The sequence below is a fragment of the Suricata suricatta genome, chromosome 12 (assembly GCF_006229205.1).
Source record: "Suricata suricatta isolate VVHF042 chromosome 12, meerkat_22Aug2017_6uvM2_HiC, whole genome shotgun sequence".
Taxonomy (NCBI): domain Eukaryota; kingdom Metazoa; phylum Chordata; class Mammalia; order Carnivora; family Herpestidae; genus Suricata; species Suricata suricatta.
This window is the reverse complement of record NC_043711.1, coordinates 84,412,617-84,439,980: the sequence shown is the minus strand read 5'-3', so window position 1 is coordinate 84,439,980 and position 27,364 is coordinate 84,412,617. Positions and strand designations below refer to the sequence as shown.

The 27,364-nt window shown below is 51.2% G+C and overlaps 1 protein-coding gene across 6 annotated transcripts in view; it reads right to left on the bottom strand.

Moving 5' to 3' along the window:
- Positions 1-27,364, bottom strand: part of DLGAP4 (DLG associated protein 4) — a 194,385-nt gene that overhangs the window by 129,274 nt on the left and 37,747 nt on the right. For all 6 annotated transcript variants that reach the window (XM_029918643.1, XM_029918644.1, XM_029918641.1 and 3 more), the window contains exon 2: positions 6,777-6,994. The gene's annotated coding sequence lies outside the window, so the exon portion shown is untranslated. The remainder of the gene's footprint in view (positions 1-6,776; positions 6,995-27,364) is intronic.

Sequence of the window (27,364 nt, the reverse complement as noted above, 5' to 3'; positions counted from 1 at the left end):
AGGTGGGTGGAAAGTGTTCCCGGTATGCCTTCAGATGTGGTAGGACTGTGTATAGGATTCTGCAAAGGAGCCTTCTAACCAGAGGTAGAAGGAATGGAGAGTGAGCTCCCCATCCCTAGGGGTATGCAAGCCATGTCTGAATACCTCAGGACAGAAATTCTGACCCGGATTGGCAAGGTATTTAGACCAGTAGATATCAACCTGACTCCTCCAAAGTTATGCATTCAGTACCAGCCAGACTGAGCTTGCTGACCCCTCACTTCTCCCACAACATCCCACAAAGGCTCCCTGCTGCCTTCAGGGCCAAGTCCAAGCTCTTCCCATGGCACTCAAGACCCCTGTGTTCTGTGCCCATCACTGGTTGTTCCCTCACCACATACTTAGGGGCCCCTGACACAGTGTTTCTCCTGGCAACAATGTTTTTTTACTCTTCTTGGCTACTCAGTTTAGTGTCCTCTCCTGCAGAAAGCCTTCCTTGCTCTCAAGCTGGCTTTTGGGTTCCCTCAGCCCCAGCCTACATACCCACCTTCCAGATAAATCATCTGTTGGCTCGTCTCTCTCCCTCAAAGACTGCAAGACCCCCCATGGCTTCTTCCCAGGTCCAGAGCAGGCTTTCGCACAGAGGACCAATGTCTCCTCAGCTGAACTGGCATTTTATAGAGATTCCGATATTCTGATCCCAAGAGAGTCTAGAGCTGCCCCAGTGAACTTCTGACTATAAGATCTGAGCTCAGGATTCTTCAATAATTGTATTATTTCTTCTGATTACAAAAGTCATGCATCTTGGGAAATTCAGGTAAGTATAAAAGGGAGAGTTTGCTATGTTTGGCCACGGTTTTGCCTTCTTCAGGACACAGCCTACATTTCTGTTTGGGTTAACTACACTTTTCACCCTCCACTGCTGAAGTTCTGGTGGTTATCGACTCCCTTCCAGTTAGGGGTGGTGCATAGGCCCCAGCTACCAATCAGAGCAATTGACGGAGGGATGGGCACACCCACAAATTTGACTTATCACTGCCAATGATAAGTCCTTGGGACTTGTGTTTGGGCTCCCTAGGAAGAAGTCTTGCATATTCCTCTGGACAGGCATCTTATCACTGGTACAAGAGAGCCCTATCAGAACACAGGAACAACCCGGAGAAAGCACAGGGAGAAATGGCGAGAAAAACCGAGTCTGAGTCCCTGCATCCTGCTGAGTCTGGCTTAACTCTGGACTTTACAATTTCAAGCCAATAAATCCCACTTTTGTTTAAATCATTTTGGGCTGGGCTTCCTGTCACTTGTACCTGAAAAATACCTGCATGATGCAAGTAAAAATTTTAATAGAGCTCTTTCACATCTCACCATCCAGAAGAAACCACTATGAACAGTTTGATTGCTGTTATTCTGGGTGTTTCTTTGGGCAGGAACATGCATGTATTTCTAGAAATTTTTTCTAACAAAAATTAGATCATACAAGATACACTATTTTGTAACCTATTTTTCCTTCAACAATGCACCACGGACATGTTTCCATGTCAACAAGTATAGATCTACAACACTGTCTTTACAGCCACTGAGAATGCCATTGTCTGGCTGGACTGTAATTTATTTAACCATCTCTTGCTGATAGATGATTGGGCAGTTTCTAATCTATTACCATCATCAGGAGAGGTTCAGTATACTTACTTGTAAAACGCCTATGTTTGGGGGCGCCTGGGTGGCTCAGACGGTTAGGCATTTGATTTCGGGTCAGGTCATGATCTCACAGCCAGTGAGTTCAAGCCCTGCACTGGGCTCTGTGCTGACAGCTCAGAGCTTGGAGCCTGCTTCCACTCTGTGTCTCCCTCTCTCTCTGCCCCTCTCCTGCTCATGCTCTGTTCTCTCTCTCTCTCAAAAATAAATTTAAAAAAAATTTTAAAAATACCCATGTTTGCTCTTGCTGGATTATTTATGACTAGATTCTGTGATCCCAAGAGTTTGACCTCACAACTGAAGTTTCTCTACCTGAGATTAAAGTTTCTCTGAGTATCTATAAAGGTAGTAACTATCTTTCTGGGAAGGTTTAGTAGCTATCAAAAAAGCAAATCCAGGGCTAGGGTGCCCCATAACAGCGTCTCTGGCAAGAATACTCATTAACAGACATGCAAGTGAGTTGGTGGGAAGGTAGCCAGGCTTGGGGATGGGGCAGTGGTGCTGGTCTGGGGTCCAGCCAGCTGTGTGCACCCAGCTGAGCCTCCCTGAGCCTCACCCCCAGCTTGGTCTGACTCTCAGCGACCATGGGAAGAGACATGCCTAGAGGACCAGTCAACACTGAGAGTCCATGCAGGATGTGATGACCACACAGTTTATGTCACCTCTGGCAGTCACAGTGCTAACAGGAGCAGCCACCAGTGATACAACACTGGGATTGTTCTAGTCCTCTACATGTTGTTTTTTTCCCCCCAGTGTTTTAAATGTTTATTTATTTTTGAGAGAGAGAGACAGACAGAGTATGAGTGGGGGAGGGGCAGAGAGAGAGGGAGACACAGAATCCAAAGCAGGCTCCAGGCTCTGAGCTGAAGTGGGGCTCGAACCCATAAACTGTGAGATCATGACGTGAGCTCAAGTCAGACACTTAACCAACTGAGCCACACAGGTGCCCCACGGTCCTCTACATGTTTTAATTCACAAAAGCCCCAGAGCGACCCTCTGATGCTGCTCTTGTCTTTGTTTCACAGAAGGGAAAGCTTAGCCTCAGAGAGGGCAAGTGACTTGTCCAAGGTCACACAGCAAATAAATGGTAGAGCCGAGGTATGGCCCAGATCTGCTGATTCCCCAGCTCATGCCTTATCCCATTTTATTGCAGTAGGTGGCAGGACAGGAGAATTGCCTCAGGCAGGACAGTGGGGGCCTTAACGCCCCTGTCCCTCCTCACCAAGTCCTAACACTCAGGAAAGACTCCAAATCTAGAAAAATATAATGAAGACATCAAAGATCTCCCTTGCCACTACTGTGAACAGTTCCAGAAACACATGTAGCTCTTACAAAACTGATATCATGCTGCCCATGCTGTTTTATAACCTCTTTTTTTTGTTTTCAACTCTACATCAACGATGAAGTTCTTTCTGCAGCCGGGGATTCAGGGCCACAGCCCCATTTCTCACAGCTGCACCAGGTGCCACTGCATGACGTCAGTAAACGGATTTAACTAGTCTCCAGGTGATGGACAAATGGGTTGTTCCCGACTGTCCTTCCACTGTCCACAGTGCCACAGCGAACGCTCTCCAGCATGTCTGGGTCCTTGTCATACTTCAGATCCCAGCTGGGAGGCCACATCCATGGAGAGGCTGTCTTGGACTGTTCCATGTCATTCAGACCCCCTCCTTTGTTAATATTTACAACGTCGCCATGCTGATTTCCTTCCCTGCACTGATGGAGTCTCTCCTTGTTCACTTGTTTGGGCGGCTGTGCAGCGTCTGTCCCTTCCCAAGGCAGTGTGCTCTGTGAGGGCACAGAGCAGCAGGACTAGCACTCCATAAATGTCCTGCGAATGCGGGAATGCCTCTGGGGCTGGGGCCCCATCTGCAGAGTGGCCACCCCTGCTCTGGGGTTTGGAGACGCCCTCTGCCATGCCACCCTCCAGGCCACATCCGTGATACCAGTTCAGGGACCCACCGTTCTGCCTCAGAACTTGATTCTGGTCATGGGCTGCTTGGAGCTTCCATGCCAGGTGCCTGATGTGCCAGGACCCCAGCACCAGGCAGTGCTTGCTGCATGCGCAGGGCACAGGGCACTGGAGTGTGGCAGAGCAGCTCTGCCACTCACTAGCTGTGTGGCCTTGGGCTGGTCATTTCCTCTCTCAGGGTCTGAGTCTCCTTCTCTGTAGAATGGACCAATACCACTGACCTCACAGGGTTGTTCTGAACATTAAGAAAAATAATGGATGCGCTTAGCAGGTAGTTGGTCCTCAGTCAATGGCAGTTGGGCCCTACAAGCAGTTAGTTCAGAGACTGGTCTGACCCTATTTCACCCCAATGACCCCTTTCTATCTTGAATGATTTCTGGGTGTGCCCAGGCTGGTCTCTAGGGATGTCCCATTCCTATCCTTCATCACTTGTTAAATGTCTAAATGCTCTGCTCTGAACCCACATCAGTCTCCCAGACACATCTGCTGCCTACGGCCATGGACACCCGTCTCCTGTCCAAGCCTTAAAAATGCAAGAGGCACTGATACATGTCTGAGGAAAGGTGGAGGAGCCCCCTGCTCTTTTGGGGGAACTTACTGGTCCCCGATCCTCGAACATGGCATAGTGATGCCTGTTGCATTTCTCATCCCATCTCCCCCACTCAAGTGTTCTTTGGCCCCCATGGCATGTAACTTTACTTCTCTAAGCCTTGATTTCCTCATCTGGAAAATGGCCACCATAACAAAATCTGTGAGGATTCAGTGAGATGAGGTAAAATGCTTTTAGCAAAGAGCCTGGCAGTTAGTAAGGGCTCAATAAATATTAACAATTATTGTTATTATTGCTTTTTAACCTTTTGACTATGAGACATAATATATAGGGGAAAGTGCACAAAACAAAAATGTTGGCTGCAATAAATTATCACAAAATAAAGAGCTGTGTAACCACCACTGGGGTCAACGAACAGACTACGGCCTGCCCCTCAGAAATCCCTCCTGCCCCGCTCCCAAGGCTTCTGTCCTCATTTCTCCATAACACTGATCCTTTTCCAGGCTCTTATGGTGCTGTTGCTAATATTAACAATAATAAGCAGATTAAAAAATGTGTGGTTACTCTGCCCCGACTCAAACAGGCTCCCAGACCCCTGGTTGCCTCTGCCCTAGGCGTGGAGACATCCCATCCCATTTCCTGACTTTGGCTTCAGCTATTCTTTAAATAACCAGCTTGTTAGCAAAATAGCAGCAAGTAACACCTCCCTCGCTGCCACCCGAGCCTCCATCTTTCCTACAATGCTGACGGCTGCTCTCCCAACTCGTGCCAAGGAATCCCGTTCTCCGTCACTGGGCCACACACGCCAGGGGCTGCCAGCCACACTGCTTTCTCAGTGGCCACAGTCCTGCCCCTCTGGCCACGCCTGGCCTGGGCACTGAACGGCAGTAATTTTCAGGAAGGACTAGAATGTTGACAGATGAGTCTCTGCCCCAGGTCCAGGCCTCAGTCTCCCCATGCCTCAGTCTCCCACAAGGTCATAGGTAGTTTAGCAGAGATGAGAAGAAAACAAAGCACTTAGGACTAGGTCAGGCACATAGTAATCGCTCAAGAAATTCTTACTGTGATTCCAGTTGCTCCTGTTACATATTTAGTCCCTGGGCAGGGCTTAGGGCACGACCAGGAGTGTTTGCAAGTCATTAAATCCCACAGATACACAGAACTCTCAGCCCGAGACCCCCTTATCGCTTCTTTTCCTGCACAGCTTCTCAGCCAAAACCAACAGCTGTCTGTGGTCACTACAATGGGTGGAGGCCAGACTAGGGGAGTGGGGCTGGGGAGCAGCTACTTCATAGGGGCATTTCACAGTTATTAACAATGAGGCTGGCACCACACGTGTGTGCTATTCCTTGTTCTTGAAGAAGCACTTCTACATACATTATGTACAGCGAACTTCATGGGATTTTTATTATCCTATGATATTTGCATATTATACATATTTACAAGTCTTTTCCCTTCTCATAACCATCCCATCAGGGAGGCTGAGGAGCTGTTGGCAGATAAGAGAATTGAGACCAGAGGGGCCGGCTGTCCCACTGAACCTAGCGGACTGCAAGCACTCTGGGATCGGCAGGGACCAGCAGCTGGCCAAAAGGCCAGTGGGCTCCTGGGTGGAGGGAGGGGAGTACCTTCCCTCCCTCTTTCTTCTTTTCCCAACTATTCACCGTGTGACCATTATGTGCCAGGCGCTGTGCCAGCTGCTGCCCGTCCACTGGGGGACTGGAGCAGTTCTAGCTCACCTTGGAGGAGCTGAGGCCAGACAAGGAAGCAGATCGTAAACCAGTGGTTCCATGCTGAGTGGCGGTGGGTAACCCTGGGCAAGCCCTCTGAGCTCCTATGAGCCTCAGTTTCCTTCTCTGTGAACAGCCTTGGTAGGTGGTGGGACGGCAAGATGAGGGAAGGTGGTGAGTGTCAGGCACTGTGGCCATCACAGAGTGGGGGCATGCTGTTGGCATCATCTTTGTGTGAAGGACAATGGGACTGGTGTGGACGGGCTGTGGCGTCCTCAGATGGATGGTCAGAGATGATGCAGGGTGCTGCACCTCATCCCACTTTGGGGTCAGGCAAAGTGGGGATCGGGGAGTGTGGGTGGAACAGGTTGGAGGGGTGAGAACAATGTGGGGCTCCCCAAGATTCAGGAACTCTGATGGCCTCACCTCAGCCCCTCTGCAAGCCTAGAACTCCATGGTTTCTAATGGCTCACTGCTCCCCTTCCCTTCCTGAACCCTTGTCACCAACTGCCCTAGCCTCTTAGATGTGGCAAGAGCCGGCCTTTGATGTAGACAGAGCTGGGCTTGCTGTGCATCCTCGGGCAAAAGGCTTCCCCGCTCTGAGGCTGTTTCCTCTGTAAAACAGGCACAATCACTGTGCCCACCTGCTGGGGTGTTGGGAGGATTGAATAAGACAAGCAGTTAAACTATAAATTGAGCCCAGACATAGAAAAGCTCCCACTGAGGTCCCTTCGCCAGCACGTGGGCGCCACGGGGTAGAAGGCTGGGCATCTCCCAACTGTGCAGCGCGTGGGTGGGTGGGTGAGCAGCCCTGATTCTGTGTGCCCAGGCTGCGGACGCCGTTACTTACCAACCAGGGAGCTACGTGCAGAGGGAAAATGAGGACCAGTCGGGAACCAGCAGGCGTCACCTCGGGAGCAGGCACTGGACCAAGGGCTGGCACACACATTCCTCTGGGCACTCGATCAGAGGGGCTGGCGGGAAGCGGCGTGGGACAGGGGGCCTCCAGCACCCAGAGGGACCAGGTTCTGGCCACTCGGCACCTGGCAGAAGGAGGGGCACCAGCGTCTGTAGGGAGGGGGGAGAATGTCAATGAGGAGGTGCCGAGGATAATCCCTCCGCCCTGAGACCCCTGGACTGGCCTTGGGATCACTGGAGAGGGAGACGCCATGGGAGAATCATCACAGAAACCCCAGTGTTTGTACAACACTACATTTTCCAAAGCGCTCTGGCATCCCAGCTTATGTGGGCCCCCACATTATTTTTCAGAGGCATATTTACATGTCATGCATATTTACGATGCCTTTCCCACCACCCACAGAATCCCCACAGCAGCCAGGAAGCCGGGGTTCCAAAGGCTCCAATTCTCCCCACCACTATCTTGCTTCTCCCTCCTTTTCCCTGTGTGGGGGTAGAGGGAAAAGGGGCTGGAGCCACACAGTCCTGAGTTCAAATCCCAGCTCACTGGGCAACACTAGGCAGGCAGCTGCCCCTTTCTGAGCCTGGGTTTTCTCTACCTGTCAAGTAGGAATCAGAGTGCCTCCTCTGCGGGCTGCTGTGAGGATTAGGAAGGTAACTGCCAGGAGAACACCGGGCCTGGCATGGGTGCCTGATGGAGACCCTCCAAGAGGCTTTGTCCCTGTCCCTTGCACTCAGAGCAGGAGGCCCTTCATGATATCACTGCCCACCACCTTCCACATGACACGTCTTATGTGAGAGGCAAAGGGAAGCCAGGTGTCCCTCTCCACCCACTTCTCCCAAACAGGTGCCACCGCTCCTGCTTGGAACTTTAATTCAGCAGGAACCAGGCCCTCCTGGGGGAAGAGGGAGGCACCTCCTTCCATATCCCCATCCCCGGAACCTTCTGGCTACCTTGGAGACCTCCATGGAGCTCTTGCCCTCAGTCCTCTCATTATGCAGGTTTAGAAACTGAGACAGAGGAAACTGAGCTGCTGTGGGGGCTGGGATCTGAACCCAAGCTTTCCACCTCGGCCCTGAGAGGAGAGGTGCACAGGCCAATTCACAGCAGGAATACAGAGATCCAGCCAGCTGATGGTGGGGATGGGTCACCTGTCTCTCCTGGTGACCCCCAGGATCTGAAAAGCCCCATGACCTCCCTGTATCTGCATCCACTTTGTGCCAAACCCATAGCACGCTCAGCCTCCTTTGTTCCTCCCGACAGCCCTACAGTGTTATCCCTGGTTTTCAAAGGGAGAAACTGAGGCTCAGAGAGCTTCAGGAACTACCCCTGGGCACACACTGAGGAAGAGGCAGGGCATCTAGTTCCAAGACCCAGCACTCAACCCCAATGCTGCCCTGCCCCAACCCCCGTGGAAAAATCACCAACCAAGAAAAGCAGGCATAACTGGCCGAAAAGTGTTTAAGTAGCAGGAAAAGAAAATATCAAACTCCAAAAAATTCTAAATTAGTGGATACAAATTCTTAAAGATGCATAAAAGATTTCAGGATACATCATGGGGCACGGAGATCCAGCACTTGGGAGGACGCCTCGTGGACCACGTCGTCACCGTGAGCCAAAATCAGCCAAAGTCAAAGCAGAGGGAAAGAAGTGAGGGCAGAAGAAGGTGTCCTGTGCAGGGCAGGGGGGTGGCAGAGGCCCCGATCTGGGGGCTCCCCCCACTTCCTTGCTGCAGGACCAGAGCAAGTGTCCTCCCAGATTCCCCACTTTGCAACAAGTGGTAGAAGCACACAGGACAGTGTCTTAGGTCCCTGCCAGGGACTGGGGCTTCCAATGGGGCTGAACCTCGAGAACAGCATGTTAAGTGAAAGAAGGCAGTCACAGAAGACCACAGAGCATATGATTTCACTTATATGAAATGTCCAGAACAGGCAATTCTGTAGGGACAGAAAGTAGATTAGTGGTTGCCGGTGTGGGGCTTGGGAGGGGGTGATGGCTAAGTGGTTCATGGGTTTTTTTGGAATGATGAAAATGTTCTAAAATGGATTGTGGCAATGGCTGCACAGCTCTGAGAATATACTAAACACCATCGACTTGTTCCTTCTAATGGGCGGATTGCATGGTATGTAAAGTCCACCTCAACAAAGCGGTTATGACAATCCAACACTAACAGATTTGGCAACGTCCAGATGGGCAGCTGTCCTCTGGGAACCCACAGGCCCCTCAGGGTTCTTCCGCTGTGGCCTGGGAAACCAGGGAGTATTTTCCCAAGGAGCCCCTCAGACTCCCCAGACCCTCTAATCCAGAGGCCTTTGCACTTCACATCTACCTCCTCCAGGAAGCCCCACCTGACCTCCCAGCTATGTCGGGTCCCTAGTTACTGGCTCCTAGGGTCCCCCGGGTTTCTCCTCTCACCACTTATGCTGATATGAGAAAAACACTTCCACGAGTTCTGGTTGACATTGCCTCCTCCATCAGACCAGGAGCTCCATGAGGACAGGGCCGTCATCACTGGTCATCACTATGAAGAGCGCAGCGCCTGGCGTACAGTGGGTGCTCCAGAAATGTGTGCTGACTGAGTGAGTGACTCAAAATTCCAGATCCTGTGGTGCGTGCCTGGCTTCCAGTCCTGGCCCCACCACGTTCTGCCTGAATGATCTTGTGTAAGTCATGTAACCTCTGAGAGGCTGCATGTCTCCTTCAAAGAGAACGCATGACGGCATAAAGGGATAATGGACATGGAAAGTACTTTACAAAGTGGCTCCTCCCACAGCTGTCCCTATTTCGGTTGAAGGAACCCACTCAGGCCTGAGCCTCTCTGAACACCTCTCCTTCCCTTACCCCCCACACTCAAGCCATCAGCAACTCCTACTGGGTCCTCCTGCACAATATATCAAGAAGCTGACGCACCACTTGCTCTGCTCCCACCACTGTGGACGGAGCCATTATCATCTCTTGCCTGGATTATTCATGCCCTCTCTTGTCTCCTGCTTCAGGCCTTGCTCCTGACACAGAAGCCAGAGGAATCTGATTAAAACACAAGGCAGACCCTGCCTCTCCTCTACGGTAAACCCTCCATGACCTTACTTTACCTCAAGTAAAAGATGACAGCCCTATAGATGCCACAGGGGACCCCTCCACCATCTCCAATTCTCTCCTTTTCTCTCTGCCCACTCCCCTTGCCCCAGCTGCCCTGGCCACAAGGCTGTTCCCCAATTATATCAGGCATATTCCTGCCTCAGGGCCTTTGCACCTGTTCTTTCTCTACCTGGAATGTTGGTTGCCCAGATGTCCATGAGTCTTACCGCCTCACTCCCTTCAGGTCTTTGCTGAGACCTAACATTGTCAATGAGATGCATTTCAGCAGAGTGGTTAAGACTCTTAACTGAAGAGCATGGACTTGAGGTAAAAATCCAGGCTCTGCCAGGTGCACCATTGAGGGAGCTTGGGTGAATTTCTTAGCCTCTCTGAGACTCAGTTGCTCATTTCTTTTTTTTTTTTTTAATTTTTAATGTTTTTAAATCTATTTTTGAGAGAGAGAGTGAGAGAGAGCATGAGCAGAGGAGGGACAGAAAGAGAGGGAGACATGGAATCTGAAGACAGGATCCAGGCTTTGAGCTAGCTGTCAGCACAGAGCCTCATGTGGGGCTAGAACCCAGGAACGATGAGATCATGACCTGAGCTGAAGCCGGATGCCTAACCGACTGAGCCACCCAGGCTTCCCTCAGTTGCTCATTTCTAAAACGGGAGCAATTACAACACCTTCCTCATAAGGCTGCTGTGAGGCTTCCACAATTCAGTGAGTGCAGCCTCTTTGGGTGCAATCATCACCCCCCATCGGCTCCACCTCACATGCCCAGTGCCTTGCCCGCCTGCTCTGTTGTTCTCCTTGCACGTGTCACTAGACAACGGGGCATGTGAATGAGTAATCTATCCTGATTACTGCCTGCCCCTCCAACTAAAATGCTGGCCCCCACGGGGCAGAGAGTTTTGCAGATTCGGTTTACTGCCAGATCCCCAGAGCCTAGCCCAGCACCTGGCATGGGGTTGCTCAGTGAAGACTTCACTCAACAAATATTTTCAAGGCTGAGTAAATATGTATTGACTAAGTGTCGGAAGCTCTGAGTTTCCCTGTCACAGACATTTCTGTCTCCAACCCAGCCTGTTCCTCAGAGCTCCAGGCCTGCACGGCCAAATTCCTACTGGGCTCAGCCTGTGGACCTCAGTGTAGGTGTCCATGGCCCTGTTAGTGACCTTCCCTGGGGACCTTGCTCTCTTCCAGCATTATCTAATTTGGTACCTGGAACCAGCTCACCCTCTTTGGTAGCCAAAGAGCCAGGAGGCTCCCACTCCCCTTCCTCCTCCTGCCTCACCCCCTTGCATGTGAAACACTAGACCATGTCCTATTTGTTTCGGAAACCTCATCCTTCCCTTTATCCCGAGTCCCTGCCTGTCTTGGCTACCATGATCTCTCGTTCAGCCCACTGCACCTCAATTCATCTTCTGTGCTGCAGCCACGAGGATCTTTTCAAAACACACGTGGAAACAAATGAAAGCCCCGTTCTGCAAGCTTGAGAAGCCCAAATCCTCACTGACTCAAAAAACAAACCCACCGGGCTTTTCAAAAGACTTCACCTCAGGGCTCCTCAAATAATGAAAGGCCTCCCCAACCTTGCCACCCCAGGTCCAGGTAAAATGGCATTTGTTGTAGAAAAATTTAATTTACCAAACGGATTTGCACAGAACCTTTTAGTTCAATACATATTTGTAGAGTTGAATTAAAATATAAAAAATAGTTTTTTAAAAAAAGCATTTATAAGGTCCCATATGCACCAGGGGCTTTCCACACTCCCATGTCTTATTTTCTCCTCTCAGCAAACGAGGCAGGTGTTAATTGATTCCAGTCTCCAGATGCAGCAACTGAGGTCCAGAGAAGGGAGGTTACTTGTCCAAAGTAACAGAGTTCCCAGATTCCCAACCAAGTCCTCCCAGGCCCCCGCTGGGCCAGAGAGGCTGGCAGCATGTTGGCCAGGGCAGAGAGAAGGGGCCGACCCCCGTGTTCGCCAGCTGACTGCCACAGACTCCGAGGCCCTCCGAGCACACGGTCATTACTTGTTCATTTCCTGCTCCCTGCCTCTGCCTGAGTGGTTTCCCTGCTCAGGGTAACCACGCCCCAGGCCGGTCACAACCAGCTTGCCCCGCTTCACGGTCCACTTCCGGCACTGCATCTCCTGCCTGTTCCCTTCCTCACTGGCTGCCCCAAACACACCACCTGCAACGATCCGTGGACGCGTCCCCCCTGGCTCTTGCACCTCCAGGGATCATGGCTCCTCTGCCTCCTCTGGCAGTTTGACCTCCGACCCTCAATCCTGAGTCCACGCTGACCCCCCCCAGCCTTTCTGTGCAGCCTTGCCCCTGAACCCAACCAAGGCTCACCTCTCCAGCTGCCTCCGGAACCTTCTCTCCATAGAACCCTCCTGCCCCCGTGTCCAAAATGGACCTCATCACCTTTTCCCCCAAACCACTCCTCCCTGATAATGCCAGGATCTTCCTAAGCCCCCAAAATAGGAACTGGGACATCGCTCCCGACCCTTCCCTGGCCCTCAGCGCTCCCAACCCTTGCTGATTCTGCCCCGAATGTCTGTCAGACCACAGCTTCTCTCCATGCCCAATGCTCTGTGCCGTGTTCAGGCCCCATCCCTCCTCAGGGCATCTGAGTACAAGCCCCTCATCCACCCACACACCCATCCATGCCACCCACTTTCCCAACCATCCACCATCCATCTACTTGCCCCTGACTCACCATCCATCCACTCTAGCCATCCCTTTATCTACTCCGTCACCCCCCCATAATTTGCTGAGCTACCCAGTGCTTCAAGCCACATGCTGGGGTGGAGGGGGCACTGTGACCCAAGGGTGACTTAGACCCAGTCCTTGGCCTCCAGATGCTCACACCAGAATGGGGTCTTGAAGGGTGAACATGACTCTGTGGAGGGTGGAGGGAAGGTGGGGAGGGCATCTAGGTCAAGGGATAAACATGGCACAGACACAGGAAGGAGACACCTAGGTTGTCTGAGAAACTTGACCAGACAGGTGGGGAGCAGCAGAGGTGGAGGTGGAAGGGCCAACCGAGGCTGGCTCTGCAGGGGCCTTCCAGACAGGTAAGGAGTCTGTACTTTAAACGAAGCACAGACTCGAGATACACAGCCTGGTTAGACCCCGGCCAGCTCTATCACATAGTAGTAGCTGTGACCTTGAACAAATAACCTCAGTGCTCCCCAACTGCAATATGGGAATTAATGATATACCTATTACAAAGGACTCAATGAGGAGTCAATGAGCTAGTGCATACACATATTATGTCTCTTAGCATAGCACCTGGTATACAGAAAAGGCTTAGCAAATATCATTTCTATTATTGCTTATATTATTATTAATTAATATCCTCCAGTCAGCTGGTGGACACAGGAGTGTTCTACAGAGAGAAATGACATGCTAACCTAGACTGCAAAGCCTCCTCCTCGGCAGCTGGAGGTTCTGGAATGAATTGCCCCTGCCCAGGATTTCCCAGGCTCCCGCCAGCCGCAGAGCCACCAGCTCCAGCCTGGCCTTCCTCTTCGGATCGCCTCCAGCCAACCACACCTGTCATTGTCCCAGACCAGCTCCCCATGCCCTGGTGAACTCCAACATGCCTTGCTCCTAGTTTTGAGAAGCATAGGTGGTTGAGCTCCAAGCTCCAAGGGCCTGGGGGCTTTCCCCACTGAGAGCTTTCTGACATGTGCAGCCTGTCCACTCTCTCTGACAGCTCTGGGGACCGCTCCTTGCCTTTGCCTCAAGCTGTGTAAGTAAATGGCTGAGCAGGGATCCAAACTCTGGTTTGCCAATCTCCAGAGCCCCAGCTCTCTCCCTGAAATCTTGGAAGCCTCCGCCCCCAAATCATCAAAGGCCCAAGGTACTGCATGGACATGAACTTTTAAGGTACCAAGGAGTGCGACCAGTAGAACTGTGTAATGATAGAGATGTTCTCATGTGCACTGGCCAATAGTAGCCCCAAACTTCATATGGCTACTGAGCACCTCAAATGTGACTAGCACAGCTAAAGAACTGAATTCATAATTTAATGTTAATTTTCATAGCCACAGGTCCTCCATGGCTGCCCTAGTGGCTAGCACAAGGCAGCTGGTAGCATCCTCACCCCTAGACTGCATTTCCAGATGCACACACTTCTTGAGCCAGAACTCACAAACCATGTTGTCATTTCGTTAGAAGATTTCTACCATGTACCACCTAGTCCCTGCTTTTATACACTGAGGCTATCCAGCATCCACAAGTTAATTGCTTCTTTACAATTCAAGGTCATTCAAGAACTAGTTACCAAATTCCTCTTCTGGGCCAGGCACCAAGCCAGATGTGGAAGACTGACACATTTGTCTCTCTCCCCAAGGAGCTCAGTCTAGTTGGGGGACCTGTCCTCCATTAGGGTCTGTGACAGAGCGGATGTGTGCAAGGACAAGGTTTGCACATAATCCGGAGAGACATGAGGACAGAGCCACTGACTTAGAGGAGGAATTTGGGAAGGCTGCATAGAGGAAGGGACATTGACATGATGTTCTGACACTTTACAGTTTGTAAGGTACTTTCACATCTATGGTCTCATTTGTGTCTCACTATAGCGCCAAAGGGAGTTCAGCCTGGCCTGAATTCTGCTTTTCGGTGCACTTGATTCATATCCGCACACACTTCTGGAATGGGCACTGAGTGTGGGCAACAGCCCTAAGCCCTGAGATGTGGAAGCCAAGGTCCCCACAGTGAGTGACAGCAGAGCTGGCTCAGACTCCCAGGCCAATGCACCCCTGAATCTTCTACTGCTGCTTCTTTGGAGGCCCACCCAGGACCCAGCCAACTGGTGCTCAAATTTGTTTTCAGTCAAGCACTTGGAAATCAGATACTCCTGAATCCTCTGAAGGTCTAGTTTTGTGAACCCCCAAACTTTCTAGCAGCTCTGATGGGACCAGGCAGCTGGCCCCCTCACTAGCCATCTGTCCTTTCCTTGGTCCTCCAACTTCTAAAGGCCATGGAAAACTTCATTTTAATGACATTTCCCCATAATCCCTTCCTTTCTATTAAGCACCCTCACGGACTGTGTGCGCTTGCCCTACTTTTCTTTTCTCTGATTCCTTCTCCAATCTCAGCGTTGGTTCATTTTGTGCTTCTCAGGGGGCGTTTCTCTGCACTCCCTGCAGACACTCCTGCCTGCAGTGTCCCAGGCGGTCCAGACCTGCCATCCCCCCTAGTTAACACTGAGTCCAGATGGTCCCTTGTGCAAAGCCTCAACTGGCCTGGAGCCCCTTGGATTCCTCACTGTGCCTTTGGAGCAGAAGGCAGGGTGCACTGTGTCCCACAAACACTCTTGAGCCCCTAGTTTGTGTGTGGCCCCAAGCTGAGCCAAGCTGAGAGTAAGGAGGTGAATGGGTCAGTGGAAACAGCAAATATGTAAACAGCACAGTAGTCCAATATGATAGGAGCTGCCCTGGAAGGAGGCCTGGGGCCTTAACCAGCCCAACCAGAAAAATATCAACATGGAGGTGAGACTCATGGGGGGGCCTTGGAGGATGCACAGGTGTCCACTAGGTGGACAAAGCAGGCAAGAGGAAGAGGGACAGAGTATATGGTGTCGGGGGGACCATGAGGAACTCTGCATAGGTGGCAGCCGGTCCGTGTGCTCTGGGGAAGAACAGGAGGAGGGGAAGGGAGCCAGGGTTGGAAACGCAGGTCGGGGCCCGATTGTGAGGGTCCTGCCATGCCAGTCCGTGGAGCGTGGCCTTTACCCTGGGAGCAGTGGGGCACCCCAGGGCTCGGCAGTTTGAGTGGGAGAAAGGTCACTCAGAAGTTACGGGGGGCAGCCTAGAGGTGGCTGATGTAGTTCAGGTGATCGCTGGTAGTGGTCTACCTAGGGCAGGGGTGCTGGGACTGGGGGCCAGCAGACAGAGCCAGGAGATTTTTAAACTATAAAATCTATCAGACTCAGAGCACCTGAGTGGCTCATTTGGAAGAGTATGTGACTCTTGATCTTGGGGTTGTGAGTTCGAGCCCCATGTGGGGTGTAGAGATTACTTAAATAAATAAAATTTTTTAAAAAATCAATCAGACTCAGGGCTGATTAGATGTGGAAGATGAGGTAGAGAGAAGAGCCAGGAATGAATTCCAGGTTTCTGTCCCGAGTGACTGTGGGGATATATTGAATACTAAGCTTCGGCTACAACACTGTAAATATTTTGGGCTTGTGGGCCATTTGGTGTATCAAAACTGTCAAAAACAATACCTAAAAAAATGGGCATTTCTGTGTTACAACAACAATTTTTTTTTTACAAGAATAGGTTGGACCTGGCCAGAGATGCCAACCTCTGAACTACAAACAACAACAACAAAAGCCATCTTAAGCTGGCTTTAATAATAAAATGGATTAACCTAGATAACTGAAAAAGTCCAGAATTTGGGTGGACTTCAGGCACAGTTCAGTCAGGGCTCCTGTTCTGTTTCATTGGTTTTTCCTCAATCCAGTCCTTCGCCAAGAGTCAGCCCCACCCTAAGGCCGGCTTCCCGCACGCACTCAAAATGGCTGCAGCTGTTCCAGACGGATCACACTACCAGGAGCACGAGGCAAGATTGTTCTTCCAACCCAAGTTCTAGGAGTTACTCTGATTGTACCGTCTTAGGTCACATGCCCATCCAGGAACTAGTCATTGTGTCTGAGATATGGAACACGCTGATTGGCTTAGCCTGGGTCACATGCTCTTGTCCGGAGTTGGGAGATAGAATCAGTTTCCCTTAAACCACATAGCTCCTCAGTGAAAAACTGGGGTCTGATGGTGGAGGAATCAAGGAATGCAAGAAAAACACAAGCCTATGTCCCCTGTGAAAGTTCATAAAGGGCAAGAAAGCTCACTAAGGTGCAGTTGGGAGGTGAGAAGGGGGATCTATACCACTCCACTTGAATTCAAGGGAACATGGTCAATTACAGACCCCAACAGAAGAATCATCAACAGGAAAGTATGATCAATGACAAGCCCTAACAGGAAAGGAGGCACACGGAATCTCCTACAAGAAATCCACCGTCCCTGCAAGTCAGCCCATGAGAAACCATTGTGACCCTGAACTCCCGCTTTTCTCCAATGGGCTTTCACTCCAAATGGCCCCTCCAAACTTCCTTCTCCACCTCCATAAAATAATGTTCCTGTCCTTTGTTGGACTTGCCTATGGTTTTGCCACAGCTTGCATATCCGAATTGCAATCTTCTGCTCTTCCTGAATAAACCCATTTTTCCTGGTAAATAACTTTTATTTTTAAGGTTAACACTCTACATAAAGACTTGCAGGTGAATGCTCATAACAGCATTATTCCTAATAGCAAAAATTTCAAATGCCCAGCAACCAGTGAACAAATACACAAAATATTATATATAGATATTATGTTATGTACATATTATGTTATGTATACATATCTTCATAAACATGGACTATTACTCAGCATTAAGAAGGAATGAGGCACTGATATATATGTGCAGTGACAGAGATGGACATGAAAACCAATATGCTGAGTGGAAGAAGCTAGACAGAAAGACTACACATGTTTCCATTTAAATGAACTTTCTGGAAAAGGCAAAGTCAAAGAGACAGAAAGCAGAACAGTGGTTGCCTGGGGCCTGGAATGGGAGTGGAGATTGACTGCAAATGTGCACAAGGAAATTCTGGATTGTGGCAATGGCTGCATACTGTATAAATTTATTAAAACTCAAAATGAATACTTAAGCAAACTTTATGGTATATAAACTATACCTCAATAAAGCCGTTTCTTTTAAAGGCTATGGGGACAAAGGGCATGCAGCAGCATAGCCACCAGGATCCACATAGAGGACCATGGTGCCACTCACTTGTCAGGGGACAGAGTAGCATGGGCAGGCCTGAGGGCAAGCACCAAGGTCACCTGGACAAGCCGAACAGGAGGGGATTCTGGGGCATCACGGTGACGTCCCGGGAGAGCTCTGGGGAAAGACCAGAAACAGAGCCGTGGGTGTTCAGAGGGGCACTGAAGCAGCGGCAGTTGAGTCTCTGGGAGAGGGTATGGCCTGAGAAGAGAAGGTGCTGGGAAGGAGCCCTAAGAAAGAGACGTTCAGGGGAGCATGGAGCAAGACAGGTGGCAAAGGCTCTGGGTGCAGCAGCCAAGGAGCAGGGCTATGACATGTCCAGTGTGCCCTGGAGAGTGGCGTGGCCCAGAGCCTGGGGTGGGGGGCAGGAGAGGGGCAGTGCAGTGTGCATGAGCAGTGGCCACCAGGCCAACCACGGGAGGTCCCAGTGGCTTTGGTGAGAACGAGGACCACAGAGGGGTGCAATGTCATCCAGGCTGCACAGGGTGAGCACCAGCAAAACCCCTGAGAAGCTCAGCTGGGGGAGATGGAGGGAGCAGGGTGGCTGGGGCGTTGTGGAAATGAGGGCAGAAGCAGCGGGTTAAGGAGTCAACAGAGGCAGAGGACTGGTCTACACTCTTGACAGGGGGTGTAGCTGGGAAGAGGAGGGGACACGTCAGTGTGGCGGCACATGCAGCCGTTCCAAGCTCCATCACACATGCCTAGAACCGGCGGCCTGCTTGATGCCCGTGCCGCTGTGCCCCAGAGAACTGCCACTCACACTGGGGAGATGGCCCTTAGTCTCCTAGGTGTTGGTGTTCTGGTCTTTTCTCCAGACCCCACCCAGAGAGCCCTGGCCCTCTGAGAAAAAAATCTGTGTGCACTTTATGGGATATCTTTGAGTGAAATACCAGTGGGAATGCTCTTGGCATTACCTGCACTTAAGCTCTGGGCATCTCTCCCTCCCACTGGATAGCCCAGATGCCCATCAGCCCAGAGGGCATGAGATTGGGACCTGTCAAGGGCCTCCTATTTTTCCAATTCCACAAAGTGCTCAGGTTTTCTTCCCCACAGCCCTGACAGGTTGTCATCATTACATCCATCTGGCTGACAAAAAGAATGAGACTCAGAGAGGTTTAGTGGCTCACCTAAGGTCACACAGCGAATGAGTGGCAGAAGTGGGGCTGGCACCCAGGTCAGCCTGCCTCAAAAGGCTGCCCCTTTGTCCCACAGACACTTGGCAAATGGGTGTGGAAAACATAAAAAGGAGGGTGGTAGGGTTGAGGAAGGGGGCGCAGCATTCTGAACAGCAAAGTGGTGGACCTCGGTTTCAGCCTCAGATCTGCCCCAACTCTTGTGACCAGGGCAGGTCACTTTCCTACACAGGGCCTCAGTTTCCCCAGCTGTACAGTGAGCTCTTAGACCCCTTGTGGCCGCCACACAGGGAGTTCTATGACCAGGTGCTTACTGGTGACACTTCTGCCTTCTATGGTGGAAACAAAAAAATGTCCCCAGAAGTCAGCAGCAGAGAGAGGCTGTGGTGTTGCGGGGAAGGCAGAAGGGGCCCCCTCTACCATGCTGGGCCCTGGAGGAGCTGCACCCAGGGAACGAGGCCCGGCCCAGCCCAGATGCTGGCTCAGCCACTTTGCTGGAACACTCAGCCTGAGGTCACAGTGCGGCTTCCAGGAGCCACCCCTTCTTAGTCATCCCAGCAGGACCTGCCTTGGGCTGGGGGCGGGGGAGCTCTGCACAAATCCCTCTTCTTTCCTCTTATTTCTCGGTGGTGGCTGCCCTGTGTGCAAACCCTTCCAGGAAAGCAGCTGTTTGGGCCCCATTTCTTCCCACCCTCAGCTCTGAGCTCACCCTTCCTCCTCATCCTCCACAACGGCACCTCCTGTCCCCCCACCCCCCAGCCTCATAGCTGCCCCAGGACCTGTATGGGACATGACTCAGTCAGAGTCAGGATATTCCGAAAGGATTCAGAGGCCCAGAGAGGGTAGGTGCTTAAGCAAGGCCACACAGCAGACACGGGGGGCCAGCACAGAACCTGAGCCTCCTGACTCCTCAGTTTATTTTTGTGGCCCCTTCCAATGGTTTTATGACAGAAAAGATTTTATTCTTCTTCATGTCCTTATGTTAAATTTATAACTCAACCCACATTCTGATTTTCAGTTCACCAGACACATTTCCAGTCACCCAAATGTTGCTCCCTGAAGTGACCATGAGGGACCCTGGCTCAGTCCCCTTTCTGCCCAACACAGGTGATTTCATTCAGCCTTGTGGATTTTAACACCAATTTCTCCCTCCTCTCCCTCTCTCTTTTCCTCTCCCTTCACCCCTCCCTCCTCCCTTGTCTCTCTCGCCATATTCAGCCCATCAGGTTGTCTCTACATTCAAATATCTCCAGAATGCAACCAGTCTTTGCCACCCTCACCTCTGCAGCCTGGTCCCAGCCTCCCTTGGCCTCCCTGCCTCCACTCTTGATCCCTTCAGCCTGGTCTCCACAAAGCTGCCAGACGGTCCTCTTAAGACACGAGTCTCTGTTCAGAGCCTTCAGGGACTCTCATCTCACTCAGAGTGAAAGCCAAAGGCCTTGCCTTGGCTGACAGGGCCCTAACATCTCGCCTCCAGGCCCTCCGACCTCACCTTCCACCACTCTCCTGGTCAAGCCCTGTGTTCCTTGCACACTGACCTCCCAGCTGTTCTTCCCTCACAACCCACTTGCAGCCCAGGCCCTTTGCACATGCTTTTTCTACTCCCTAGATATCCACATGGCTGGTGTCCTACTTATTTCCTTGGGGTCTCTGTCAAATGTCACTTCCTTAAGAAGGTATCCTGGACCTGGACCCTACCATCATTCTCTAACCCTTCACTCTGCTTTATAGCAGGTATCACCCCTCTCCCGCCCCCCTCCCACACTGCACTATATCATATTTACTGGCTGGCTTGGATGAGCCCATCCCTAAAGTAAGCCCAGGAAGGAAGACACTGTTTCTTTTCCCTACTGATATATCCACAGCTCCCAGCCCAGGGACTGGGATGCAGTAGGTGCTCAGTAAGTATTTATTGGACAAATGAAAGAATGATACCTGGCACCACTGCCGTGAGGGGTGTCTGCCATTCCCAGCACCAGTACTGTGGCCGGCGAGGTCCTGCCGACGGGGGGGCTCAGATGCAGAGGAGCAATCCCAGCAGCAGCAGCAGCTGCTTCCTCATCCTGTGCCAGGCCATCAGGTCCACCCAACTCTGCGGGCTCTCCTCTGTTACCCCATTTTACAGAGGAGGAACCAGAAGCTCCAAGCGGTAGAATGATTCGCCCAAGGTCAGCCAGCATTAGAGGTGAGATTAAAACAGCTCTGTTGGGCCCACAGAGCCCCACCCCCAAATCTAGCTGCCCTGGCCTGGCATCTGACCCTTCAGGCCTTCAGGGGTTCCGGTTAGAGGCTCATGTGCTGCCAGGTGACAGGCAGGTTGGCACCCTGTTGGCAGACACAGTGCTTTCCCCCTTCTCAGCCTTCCCACCACACACTCATGACTGGCCTTTGGGGACAGCAGAGGCCCTGCACCTAAAGTAGGAGGGGTCAACAATGAGTGAATGTGTCCTCTCTGGCCTCTGCAAAGGGAAGACAAAAGCCCTCAGCACATATCACCTCTCTGTCTTCTGCTTTTGGGAAGCACTTAATAATCATCTACTGTATCAGAGGCCTGTGCTGATGTTTACGGGAACAAAGAGACGTCACCACCCAGCCCCTTCCCGCCTGCTGATACAGTGGGTAAGCCCCTTGCCAGCCATCATGTCATCTAATTCTCCTTGCAGACATAACAGATAAGTAACACCAGGCCCATTTTACAGACCAGGAAAGTGGGGTACACATTTCTTCTGGCACCTGTAAATCCAGTTATCTGAGGAAGCTCCATTCTGAGTCTCAGGAGGGTCAGGATGGCACAGGTGCCGGCTTGGTGCGGGGATGTCCCTAGGTCCAGGAGGATGGATGAGATCACAGAGGGCCATCCTCGTTACCCTTCCCAGAAGGGACTGTGCTCACCATGACCCAAGCACTTGCTCCCACCTCCCCAAACCCCCAGAGATACTCATCCACTACCTCATTTGTGCCCCCACATCCATGAGGGGACTGCCTTTCCAGCACAGAAGAAATCAGTGTCCAGAGTGTAATGCGGGGGCGGGCACCTGGGTGGCTCAGTCAGTTGAGTGTCCGGCTTTGACTCAGGTCATGATCTCGTAGTTTGTGGGTTCAAGCCCTGTATCGGGCTCTGTGCTGACAGCTAGCTCAGAGCCTGGAGTCTGCTTCGGATTCTGTGTCTCCCTCTCTCTCACCCTCCCCTGCTCACGCTGTCTCTATCTCTCTCTCAAAAATAAATAAAACATTAGAGAGAAAAAAAAGGAAAAATAAAGAAAAAAAAAAGAGTGTAATGGGGCCAGCCAGGTCCAAGGTCAAGCTGAGGGAGGGGGACCAACCAGGCTTGGCACATGCCAGCCTTCTGCATCCCTGTGTAGATTGCTTTCCTGTCCCCAGACCCCCCCCCCCCAAGCAGCCACCTGGGACCTACAGGTTGAAAATGTGGTAACTGACTTGTTTGGCAACCCATGGGAATGATGGGCTGGTGTGAGCACGACTGTGCCCAGTGGGGTTGCTCCTCTGGGAACAGGGAAGTGGGGCTAGGGTGGGGAGGACATCGGTGTGTGGAAGCAATCTGTCTCCTGGGGATGCTGGGGATGCTGCTCTCCCAAAACATGTTGGAGAATTTAGCTATCAAGAAATACCTATTATTTATTGATGTAATGACCATATACTTTATTACCCAGATCAGGACACTTACAAGATTGAAAAGTAAACTGTTAATATTTATTCTGAAGCTGACCTGGGAAAATCATGACATGGGTACGTTATTTATTGAACATCTACTATGTGGCAGATGAATACAGGATAGTTCACATATACCGTCACTTTCTCTCCTCACTGTGACCCATGAAAAGCTACTGCAGACACCCTAGCCTCTTCCCTGTTTCTCTATCAAGCCTCAGTTTTCACCACTGGAGTCTCTGCCTTGGGCTGAGGTACTAAAAGCCCCAGTTACAAGATACACCCTCACCTCCTGGACTCTAGCCCTACAATAACCAACCCATTTTCAGCCACTGTGACTTCAACATGTTCATAAGGAACAGATTTCAAGGTCAGGGTATAAATGAGTTTAAGATGACAGAGGTAGGTGGGAAAGCAATGGGGCTGAGTTGGGGGATAATTGGGGTTGGGGGTGAAACAAATGGGTCCTAAGATCTTGGGGTGATGGAAGGAAAACAGAAAAAGGGAGTAGAGGGGCTTGTATAAAACATAACATTCGAGGCCCTTGGCAATCCAGATAAACCCCACCTACTCTTCTGAATATACCATCTACTAGCTCATCCCACACCACACACCAGGCACAACCTGTTTTTCCTGCCTTCATCACTTGTGCGTGCTGCTCCCCCACATCCACCATGCTGTCAATCTGTCAATCTCAGCTGGGCAACATCCACCCACCCCCTTCAAGGACTGCTTGAAATACCACTACCTCCAGGAGGCCTTCCCTGATAGCTCCTCCCTGGGGTAGCCCAGATAGCCCCTTCCTCCTCTGGGCCCAGGATCTTGCTCAGGCTTCCAGTGCCTATGGGGTGAAGCCCAAAGTCTCACCAGCCTGCCAGGCCCCCTGGCTGCAGGGCAGTTCACCACTGAACTCCTCAAGGCAGCCACAACAGCTTCCCACCACTGATAACAAGCATGGAGTGCCCAAAACAATACAGACCCTGGGCTTTGTCCAGAGAGGTTCAGATCTTGCGGGTCTTGAATGGGCCAGGAATTTGCACTGTCACTTCTCTCCAAGGGATTCCCTTGCATGCTAAACTTCAAGGTCCCCTGACAAAGCAGGTGAGCAGTAAATGTCCACTTAGAATGAAAAAAAAATGTAATAGGCTTAGGAAGCAGCTGCCCCTGATATTCTGAAGGAAAACCCTCATGGTGGGGGCTGGCAAGTAGATTCTGCTCATTCATTCACTATTTATTATTTTTTTTAAAAGAAAACTCTGCACCCAATATTGGGCTTGAACACACAACCCTGAAATCAAGAGTTGCATGTTCTACAAACTGAGCCAGCCATTTATTAAGCACCCACCAACCAGTAACAAAGACAACTGACATTGTTTGGAACTCATTATGCTCAAGGCTCAGTGCTCATACCATCTGAGTAAATCTTCAAACAACCCTACGGGGCAGGTGCCATCATTCTCCTCATCTCACAGATGAAGAAACAGGCTCAGGGAGAAGTGAGCTGCCTGAGGTCTCATAGCCAGTAAGTGGAAGAGCTGGGATTTGAAGTCAGGTCAGCTGACTACTACTAGAGTCCACACTCTAACCACCTCAGTGTGCACCACCCCTGGGATATGAGCATGAACAAATGACCTGTCCCCAGTTTGTCTGGCAGCAGGGAAGAGACACCAAACATACAAAAACACATACTTTCAAATTATGGCACACACGAGGAAGGAAAAGAAATGATTATTCCAGAAGACAATTGCTGGGGGGAAAGGGAACCTACTGCAGACCTCCTTGAGGATGATCCCTTTGGCTCAGTTTTCTTATCTATATAATGGAAGAGTGGGGCCAGCTGATACCTAAGAACTTTCTGCTGGCATATCCTAGGGATTCAGGCTTCCTTTCTCTGGACCTTTGTTCCTCCTTCTGTACAGTGGACTGGAAGGATAGCAGAATCAGAGGTGACCCCAGGACCCTTCAAACTCAGCCCCTGGGCTTCCCAAGACCAAGTCAGCCTGGAGTTCTTGGAGCAGAGTCTTTGGGAGTGCATCTGCCACCCACTGTCATGGTGACACCTCAACCTAGAATGGGGCTATGGTGATGCTGGGATCCGGAAATGGTGCATTGGCTCCTCCTGTCCCAGAAGGAATAGCCTCTAGGTCCAGCAGACTCACTTAGCCAGTCGAAGGGATGAACACTTGGCTTTGCTAACTCATCCAGAGCTCTGCTGTCTCCACATGGTTAGGATGAGGTGGAGGGTCCCACCCTCCTGAAAAGGACCTGCCATCCAGGGCCCCAGGCACAGCCAAGGCCCAGTCTCTGCAGGTCAGCCCATCAGCCAGGCAGCCAACTGAGTGTGCTGTCCGTGGTGCTGAAACCTCAACAAGGCTCCTGAGACTGGATCCCCCTTGGCAAACACTTCTAAGAGCCAGTTTGCTGGGGGTTGGGAATTCAGGAAGAAAGATGGGTACCTAGGGATAGACAGAGAACTATGGCCAGTTTGGTTCCATATTTCCCAGTGGTGTGATTTCAGGCCAGCCCTTTGCCTTTGCCTCTCTGTGCCTCAGTTCTCTCAATGTAAAATTGGGACAATAACCATACTGACCTCATGAATACAGATGCACTACATGGTGTATGGAGAGGCCCAATGAATGTTAGCTATGAATGCTAGCTACTACTGTTATATTGTGTATTTGTTATTTTGAGAGGCTAACTGTGATTGGGTACCTGCTATGTGCCTGGTCTTCCAAGAATTTTACCTGCTTCTGCTCACAGAAGTCCTATAGAGTCATACTAAAATGGGGATAAGAATACACATGAACATTCTGAGGCACAAAGAGGTGAGCTCAGTTGCCCAAAATCATACAGCTAGTGACATGGGGAGCAGAGTTTCAGACGAGTGAATCTCCTAAACCACTGAATCTATCCCACTCCACTCTCACTGTCCAGAAGGGGAAACTATGGACTAGGATCAGACTCCTGACTTACATCCCCAGAAAACCCAGGGTCACACCTCCAGTGCACATCTCTTCCTACTACTCTGAGCCAGGCTCCCAACAGCAAGATGAACAGGACTCCCTATGCTCACAGCAGCTAGAACTGCAAGCAGGCAGCTCCCTCCATGGTGATATCTCTGCTCTGCTGGAGGGTCCTCTGTCAAAAAGAGAGACATGAAGTGGCCCAGAGACAATGTGTGTCAGCTGCAGCCATAGGCTAGAAACCACTCAGTGCCCACCAGTGCCCTTGCCAGCAGGCATTTGAGTGCAGGGGAGAGTGCAGGGCCAGTGCTGGGGCCCCTCTAGCTCTGGCCTGGTTTCCTAGCAAAGAGAAGACCCAGACATGCACCCAAGCTGCTCCTATCCCAAATTTCCTGCTGCATGGAGTGCACACATGCACACATGCACTCACAGATATGGTTCATATCTGTCCAATGAGGGGCTCCTGGCATCCTCAAAACCCCAATTTTTTCCCTTGAGGAGGTGCAGTCTTGATGCCCAGTGGGGATAATGGGCAAGTGAGGCACTAAAGAGTGGTGGAACTCAGAAACTGGCTTCCTATCCTAGCTCTGCTCCTTCTAAGCTGGGTGACCTTGAGCAACTTAGAAAGTTGGTTTGGGGGCACCTGAGTGGCTCAGTCAGTTGAGTGCCCGACTTCGGCCCAGGTCATGATCTTAGTTCATGGGTTTGAGCCCCGTGTCAGGTTCTGTGCTGACAGCTAGCTCAGAGCCTGGAGCCTGCTTCAGATTCTGTGTGTCCCTCTCTCTCTGACCCTCCCCTGCTCATGATCTGTCTCTCTCTGTCTCTCAAAAATAAATAAATGTTAAAAAAAAGTTGGTCTGATGTGGCATTACCTCTATGAAATGGGGTTTCTGGGCCTTGGTGTAGGGCATCAAGCAGATCATGGATTGAAATGGGTTTTGAGATATTAGAATTAGCCACTGCCCACACTGGGTGAGAAGCTTAAAGGAGAAATCCCAGGGACAAATCCCAGCTCCAGGGTTGGGTCCTTCTTAGCCACTTTTGCCCCCAAATCTACACCAGCTACCTTCCCAGGCTCCCCTTTTTTCACATGCCCCTCCAATTCTCTTTCACATATAGTTGGGAGGTACCCTTGGAAAACGTAAAGCAGAGCAGCTTGCACACTATCAGAGCTGTCCCAGTGCACTTAGGTAAAGGCCAAACTCCTGTTTAGGGCCCATAAAACCTTATGGAGTCTGATCAGCTCCTGTTTCCTTCACCAGCATCACTTCCCCTCCTTGCCCTCTCACTCAGCCCCAGGAGCCACATGTCCTCCTAACTCTTCTTTAAACAAACCAGCCTCTGTCTCAACTCTTAGCTCATGGCCCTGCTGGTCCCCTCCACCTGGCTGGGTCTCCCCTAGCATTCACTTGACTGGTTCCTCTCATCCTTCAGGCATGTCACCTCTGCCAAGAGGCCTTTCCTGGCCACCCAGAAGTCTAAAGTACTTCCCAGCACCACACAATGGCTCTGGCCTTTGGTTTCTGCTGCCAGTTAGAGGAAGAAGCCTCTGCTGGCAAGCAACCGGAGAACAAGGTGTGGTGCCAGGTAGCTTGGGGTATGCCTCTCTCCAGCTGCAAGTGGCAGAGTGACAAGTCCTGACATTGAGGGATCCCTCACCTGAGTGGCCCTGGGCATGTCACTTACCTCCATGAACCTCAGTTTCCCCACCAGGACAATGGGGCAGAGGAGGCAGTCTCTGAGACCCTTCCAGTTGGCCGTGGCTGTCTCCTTCCAAGCTCCGCCTTGCATTGACCCATTTTTCTGAGGCTTCTCCGAGCCCAGACAATT